Source organism: Musa acuminata, chromosome BXJ1-3 (genome assembly GCF_036884655.1).
Source record: "Musa acuminata AAA Group cultivar baxijiao chromosome BXJ1-3, Cavendish_Baxijiao_AAA, whole genome shotgun sequence".
Lineage (NCBI taxonomy): Eukaryota > Viridiplantae > Streptophyta > Magnoliopsida > Zingiberales > Musaceae > Musa > Musa acuminata.
In genome coordinates, this window is record NC_088329.1 from 20,254,382 (window position 1) to 20,262,380 (window position 7,999).

Here is a 7,999-nt window from a genome sequence, read left to right on the forward strand (position 1 = left end):
TGAATTCTAGAACAATATTATTGTTAAGGACATGATCGCGTATGAAATGATGCCTAACGTCGATGTGCTTAGTTCTAGAATGCTGAATTGGATTTTTAGTAAGACATATGGCACTAGTATTATCACATTTTATGGGAATATTTTTAAAGTGAATTCCATAGTCTTCTAATGTATTTTTCATCCAAATGACTTGTGCACAACATGCACTTGCAGCTATGTATTCGGCTTCTGCCGTAGATAGTGCAACTGAATTTTGTTTCTTGGAAGTCCAAGAAACAAGTGCATGTCCTAAAAATTGGCATGTTCCGGATGTACTTTTTCTATCTATTCTGCATCCGCCAAAATCGGCATCCGCATAGGCTATTAAATCAAAATTTTCAGATTTTGGATACCACAATCCTAAATTTGAAGTTCCTTTAAGATACCTAAATATTCTTTTAACACTCTTAAGATGAGATAATTTAGGATTAGATTGAAACCTAGCGCAAAGTCCTACACTAAACATAATATCCGGTCTAGTCGCAGTGAGGTAGAGTAGACTACCTATCATTCCCCTATATGTTTTTTGATCGAAACTTTCACCATTTTCATCCATATCTAACTTAGTCGCAGTACTCATAGGGGTGTTTATTGCTTTTGAATTATCCATGTTAAATCGTTTTAACAATTCTAATGTATATTTGGATTGGTTAAGAAATATACCATCACTAAGTTGTTTGATTTGTAATCCCAAAAAGAAAGTTAATTCACCCATTAAACTCATTTCAAATTCAAGACTCATACATTTGGCAAATGATTCACATAGTGATTCATCCGAAGAGCCAAACACAATATCGTCAACATAAATTTGCACAATAAGAAAATTATTTTCAAAATGTTTAATAAACAATGTAGTATCAACCTTGCCTTTGGTAAAATTATTTAAAATAAGAAAGGAACTAAGCCTTTCATACCAAGCTCTAGGAGCTTGTTTTAAGCCATATAGAGCTTTAGTCAATTTGAATACATGATTAGGAAGAAGAGAATTTTCAAATCCGGGAGGTTGTTCGACAAATACTTCTTCGGAAATAAAACCATTCAAGAAAGCACTTTTAACATCCATTTGAAATAGTTTAAAATTATTACTACTAGCATAGGCAAGGAGCATCCTTATGGCTTCTAATCGAGCCACGGGAGCGAAGGTTTCTTCGTAATCGATACCTTCTTCTTGGTTGAAACCTTTGGCCACTAATCTAGCCTTGTTTCTAACCACAATACCATTTTCGTCTTGCTTGTTTCTAAAGACCCACTTAGTACCTATGACTAAGTGGTCACTTGGTCTAGGAACAAGCTTCCATACCTCATTCCTCTCAAATTGGTTCAATTCTTCTTGCATTGCAATGATCCAAAAATCATCTTTTAAGGCTTCGTCAATGCATTTAGGTTCAATTTGAGAAAGGAAGGCGGCGTTAGCACAAAAATTTTTGAAAGAAGAACGAGTTTGAACCCCTTTTGATGTATCTCCTATAATTTGCTCTTTTGGATGAGCATCTACATACTTCCATTCTTTTGGTAAAGAAATTTCGGAAGAAGATGCATTCAAATGGCTATTTTGAGGAGAGGGTTCATTTAAATTCAAATTATCAAAACCAAGATCATCATCAAAATCATTTTTCTTTAAATCGGAAATTTCATTAAAAACTACATGAATAGACTCTTCAATTACTAAAGTTCTTTTATTAAAAACCCGAAAAGCTTTAGAAACGGAAGAGTAACCAAGAAAGATGCCTTCATCGGATTTAGCATCAAATTTTCCTAAAGCATCCCTTTCATTTAAAATAAAGCATTTACAACCAAAAACTTTAAAATAGGAGATGTTTGGTTTTTTGTTATTCCATAATTCATAGGGAGTTTTGGATAAGGATGGTCTTATTAGGACTCTATTCATGATGTAGCAAGCCGTATTTACAGCTTCGGCCCAAAAGTACTTAGGTAAACTTTGTTCATTCAACATAGTTCTTGCCATTTCTTGTAGGTTTCTATTTTTCCTTTCAACTACTCCATTTTGTTGAGGATTTCTTGGAGTTGAGAAGTTGTGATTGTACCCATTACTTTCGCAAAAATTTTGAAAGTCACGGTTTTGGAATTCACCACCGTGATCACTCCGAATTGATGAAATCATGAAGCCTTTTTCGTTTTGAGTGAGTTTACAAAATTTAGAGAAACACTTGAAGCAATCACTTTTGTGAGCTAAGAAATAGGTCCAAGTGTATCTAGAGTAGTCATCCACAATCACAAAAGCATATTTGCTTCCACCTAGACTTGTTGTATCAATTGGTCCAAATAAGTCCAAATGGATCAATTGTAATGGTCTAGTAGTGCTAATTTGATTTTTTGGTTTGAAGCTTGTTTTTATTTGTTTGCCTAGTTGACATGCATCGCATACTTTGTCCTTAATAAACTTTAAATTTGGAATTCCTCGTACTAATTCTTGAGATGAGATCTTAGATATTGTTTTCATGCTTGCATGGCCTAATCTCCTATGCCAAAGCCAAGCATCATCATTTACGACGGAGAAGCACATTTCATTACTTAGTTCATCAAGATTGATGGTATAGACATTATTTTGTTTTAAAGCAATCATAGTCATGTTATGATTTGGTTTTTCAATAATGCACATATTTGATTCAAACCTAACGATATAACCTTTATCGCATAGTTGACTTATACTTAAGAGATTGTGTTTCAATCCATCAACTAGTAAAACATCATCAATGGAAAAACTAAATTTGTTACCAATAGTTCCCTTGCCAATGATTTTGCCTTTGTTGTTGTCTCCGAAGGTGACGTACCCTTCTTCTTTGCTAGTGAGCATAGAGAAATGAGATGGATCTCCAGTCATATGTCTTGAGCATCCACTATCGAGTTACCATCTCTTGCTCCTAGCATGTGGGTTTGTCTACAAAAGAGGATGACTTTTAGGTACCCATTTGATTTTGGGTGCCGCAAAAATTGATCCACTAACTTTGTTATTTATTATGGAATCCTTTATAGTTCCTTTAGGAACCCATATTCATTTTTATGAACTAATTTTCCTAAATGGACATTTATTGGCAATATGTCCGGATTTGCAACAGAAGTTGCATTTCATATAAGAGGAAACATGTAATGTAGGTCCTTTTATGAAATTGGTAGGATTTTGATGTAATCCTTTTACAAATCCAATTCCATTTCTATTTGCGATGTGACCCTTGTGTGCAAGGATCATATCTAATCCTTTGCTACCAACCTTAAACTTGTTTAAGGTTTCTTTAAGAAGCAAATTTTCATTTTTTATTGCTTCTAAATGCTCACACTTAGAGCATGGAGGAGTTTGAATATTATCAAACTTATCTTGTAGCAAAGCATGCTCTTTCTTTAAGATACTTAACTTCTTGCTAACAGTTCTACATTCATCAAATAATTCATGAAAAGCGATAGAGAGTTATTCAAAAGATAAATCTTCATTAAGTAAATCACATACCACTTCTCCTAAAGCCATTAGCGCGTAATGAGCAACTTGCTCGGTGTTGGACTCCTCTTCTTCGGATGCGCTTGAATCATCCCACGTTGCCTTGAACGCCTTCTTCTTTGATGTCCTCTTTTTGGCTTGAGGACAATCGTTCTTGTAGTGTCCCTATTTTTTGCATTCATAGCAAATCACTTGGTCCTTCTTTTGTTCAAATTTATTTTTTGTATTATTTTTAAATCTGTTCTTTCTTAAATATTTTTTAAACTTTTGAGTCAAAAGGGCAATGTCATTGTCACTGTCCTCATCACTTGATGTTCCTTTCAAGTGGTCTTCTTGTGATTTGAGTGCCATATCCTTCCTGTTCTTTGGAAGGGGGTTCTCGAGCTCGTCATGAGCTTGACATGTCATTTCGTAGGTCATTAGAGACCCAATGAGTTCTTCAAGAGGGAATGCTTTAAGGTCTTTGGCCTCTTGAATGGCCGTAACTTTTGGATCCCAACTTTTAGGGAGGGATCTTAAGATTTTAGTTACTAGTTCAAAGTTAGTAAAATCTTTACCAAGAGCTTTGAGTCCATTGATGACATCCGTAAACCGGGTGTACATGTCTCCGATGGACTCACTTGGTTTCATTCGGAAAAGTTCGTAAGAGTGCACAAGGATGTTGATTTTGGACTCTTTCACTCGGCTAGTGCCTTCATGAGTGACCTCAAGAGTTCTCCAAATATCAAAAGCCGAATCACACATTGAAACATGATTAAATTCATTTTTGTCTAGTGCACAAAACAAGGCATTCATAGCCTTTGCATTTAAAGCAAAAACCTTCTTCTCCGATTCATTCCATTCGCTCATCGGAAGAGAAGATTTTTGAAATCCATTCTCGACAATAGACCAAAGCTCAAAGTCCATAGAAATGAGGAAGATTCTCATGCGAGTCTTCCAATATGTGTAATCCGACCCATTAAACAAAGGTGGTCGTGCAATAGAATGGCCCTCTTGCATGCCGGAGTAAGCCATCTCTCTTGGGTATTAAACCAAATATGAGAGATAACCTTGCTCTGATACCACTTGTTAGGATCGGAGCGGCACTAAGAGGGGGGGGTGAATTAGTGCAGCGGATTAAAACTTCGATTTTAACAAAATCTTTCGTACGTTAAGAATGAAACTTGAGAAATTTAACTTGAAGGCGTATTCTTAAAGTTGCGCAGCAAGAGTAATAAGGAACTAAAGCAGTAAGAAGATTTGCAGTAATGTAAATGACAATAATAAAAAGCAAACCAGAGATTACGCCGATTTTTAGAGTGGTTCGGTCAAATGACCTACTCCACTTGCGAGGCCCCTCTTCGATGAGGCTCCCACCTTCCACTAGCAAGTCTCTTGAAATGGAAGGGTAAACACCCCTCTTACAACCTTTTACAAGCAGCTCAACCTCTTACAAATTTTCAATAAGAAAGAAGGAGGAGAACTCTCTAGCAAATTGAAAACAAGACTTGCTAAGACTTTCTAAGACTTTTCTCTCAATCAAAATGCTTCTCAAAAGTTGTAACCTCAGCTGAGATTTGAGGGGTATTTATAGGCCTCAAGAGGATTCAAATTTTGGGCTCCAAAATTTGAATTCTCTTAGGGTTCCCGGTGCTGGCGGTTCCACCGCCCAGCCAGGCGGTGCCACCGCCCAGCGCTCGGGTGCTGGACGGTGCAACCGCCCAGCCAAGGAGGTGTCACCGCCCAGCACTCGGGTGCTGGGCGGTTTCACCGCCCAGCCAGGCGGTTCCACCGCCTGGCTTTCCGATTCATTGGTTTGGCTTATTTTTCGCCCAAACCAAATTTGACTTTGGGCCCAGTTGGCCCCTAACCAGGATATAGGATTATCTCTTAATCCTAATCCTAATTACAGGTGAACTACAAAAAAAACATCCTAAGCAAGTTTTTTAACCGCGAACGTCGAGTCTTGTTCCGGCGAGCTTTCCGACGAACTTCTTCCGACGGACTCCCTGCAAGCTCCCAATCTTTGTGATGACTTTAACGAGTAGCCGAGCCTTCTTGGTGATCTCCGCGAGCCTCCGACGATTTCTTCGGCGAACTTCCGACACGTTCCCGATTTCTTCTCGGACGGTTCCGGCAGCATCTCCGATGATTCTTCGGTCTCTTAAACGTCCATCGAGCTCGACTCCGGTATCCTTGCTTTATGTTTTCTGATTATCGTAGTTAATCCTGCACACTTAACTCAATAATATGGATTAGATCAATTAACCCACCAATTGATTATATCATCAAAATCCGAGATTCAACAATTTCAATAGACCCTTCATCATTGAGGCCAACGTATTTGGAGTCAGAATTGGAGCCGTTCTCATGCAAAATGGTCGACCACTCGCATACACTAGCAAGGCATTATCTTCCTCCCATCAAAACATGTCAGTATATGATAAGGAGATGCTTGCCATTGTACACGCAGTAACGAGGTGGAGATCCTACCTAGTCGGCTGACGATTTCAAATTAAAACTGACCATAAAAGCCTCAAGTACTTTTTGGAGCAAAAGATATCATCCCCTAAGCAGCAAAAATGGGTAACCAAACTTATTGGATTTGATTATGAAATTATTTACAAAAAGGGGAAAGTAAACGTTGTTGCAGATGCACTCTCACGGCTACCTGAACAAGCTAAGGTTTCAGCCATCTCCCTTCCTACCACCGGTCTCCTCGACGACATTAGGGAAGAATGGAAGAAGGAACCAGAGATCAGCAACATCATAAAAAAATTGGAGGAGGATCCAAGTGCAATAGCCCACTACACTTGGGATTCGAGGGATCTATGCTACAAAGGACGCATTGTGCTTATACTTGACTCCCCTTGCATCGCAATCATCTTGCATGAAATGCACTCCATACCTTCAGCAGGGCACTCTGGATTCCTAAGAACCTACAAGAGAGTGAAGCAAAATTTTTATTGGAGAGGGATGAAAAAAATTATTGCTGAATATGTGGCACAATGTGATGTATGTTAACAGCACAAAGGTGAAACTGTGGCAAATCCAAGGAAGCTACAACCACTACCCATACCAGACTCAGTGTGGACTGACATCTCCATAGACTTCATTGAAGGGATGCCATCTTCCAAAGGTAAAAGCACGATTCTCGTGGTGGTTGATCGACTTACGAAATATGCTCATTTTTGTGCTATGAGAAATCCCTACACTGCTGCTAGTATTGCCCAGATTTTCATAGAAAATATTGTTAAATTGCATGGGATGCCAAGGTCCATCGTAAGTGATCGTGACAGGATCTTCGCTAGTAAATTTTGGACCGAGTTATTTTAGTTACAAGGCACCAAACTCAAGATGAGCACAGCGTATCATCCACAAACTGATGGCCAAACAGAGGTGGTAAATAGATGCTTAGAGACGTACCTCCGGTGTTTCGCTAGCGACCGACCAAAAGAGTGGGCGAAATGGCTTCCCTGGGTCAAATGGTGGTATAATACTACATATCATTCATCTACAAAATGTGCCCCTTATGAAGCATTGTATAGTCGACCAGCCCCTGTGATTCCAAAGTATGTAATTGGCTCGGCCAAGGTAGATCAGGTTGACCAAGAATTGATTGATAGGGACAAACTCTTACAACTGTTAAAAGATAATCTCTCTACCGCTTAAGCTAGAATGAAGCCGCAAGCCGACACACGACGAAGTGAAAGAGAATTTTCAGTAGGAGATTGGGTTTATCTTCGCCTACAACTATACAAGCAACTCTCTATCAACACTCGAGCCTCCGTGAAGCTATCCCCACGTTTTTATGAGCCCTATCATATCACAGAGCGTATTGGAGCCATGGCATACAGACTTAAATTACCTGAGGTTGCCAAAATTCACCCTGTCTTCCACGTATCATGCCTAAAGCCCAAGTTGGGAGAAGACGAGTCACCCCAGATCCAACTGCCCAACACAACTGAGGATGGAGTTATTCAAGCCCAACCATAAGCCATCCTCGATCGCAGGATCGTGATGCGTCATCGACATCCCTCTACTGAAGTACTAGTGCATTGGAATAATCTACTACTTGAAGACGCCACATGGGAACCATATGAGGAGCTGAAGACCCGGTTCCCTGAGTTCATGGAATCTCAGCCTTGAGGACAAGGCTGATTTGAAGAGGGCAGGTCTATTAGGACTCTAGCTAAGAGAGTCCTAATTGAGAGGGATATTCTGTTAGGACTCCGTTAGGACTCTAGCTAGGAGAGTCCTAATTGAGAGGGACATTCTGTTAGGACTTTGCTAGGACTCTAGCTAGGAGAGTCCTAATTAAGAGGGACATTCTATTATGACTCTAGCTATGAGTGTCCTAATTGAGAGGGACATTCATGTAGGAGGTTTTTTCTTAGAGAAGAATTAGGAGTTGTAAGGGAATAGGAGTCTTGAGTAGGAGTCCTATTAGGAGTTAGGGTTTAGAAGCCCTATAAATAGCTATGTATTTGTTAGGACTCTAGCTAGGAGAGTCCTAATTGAGAGGGACAT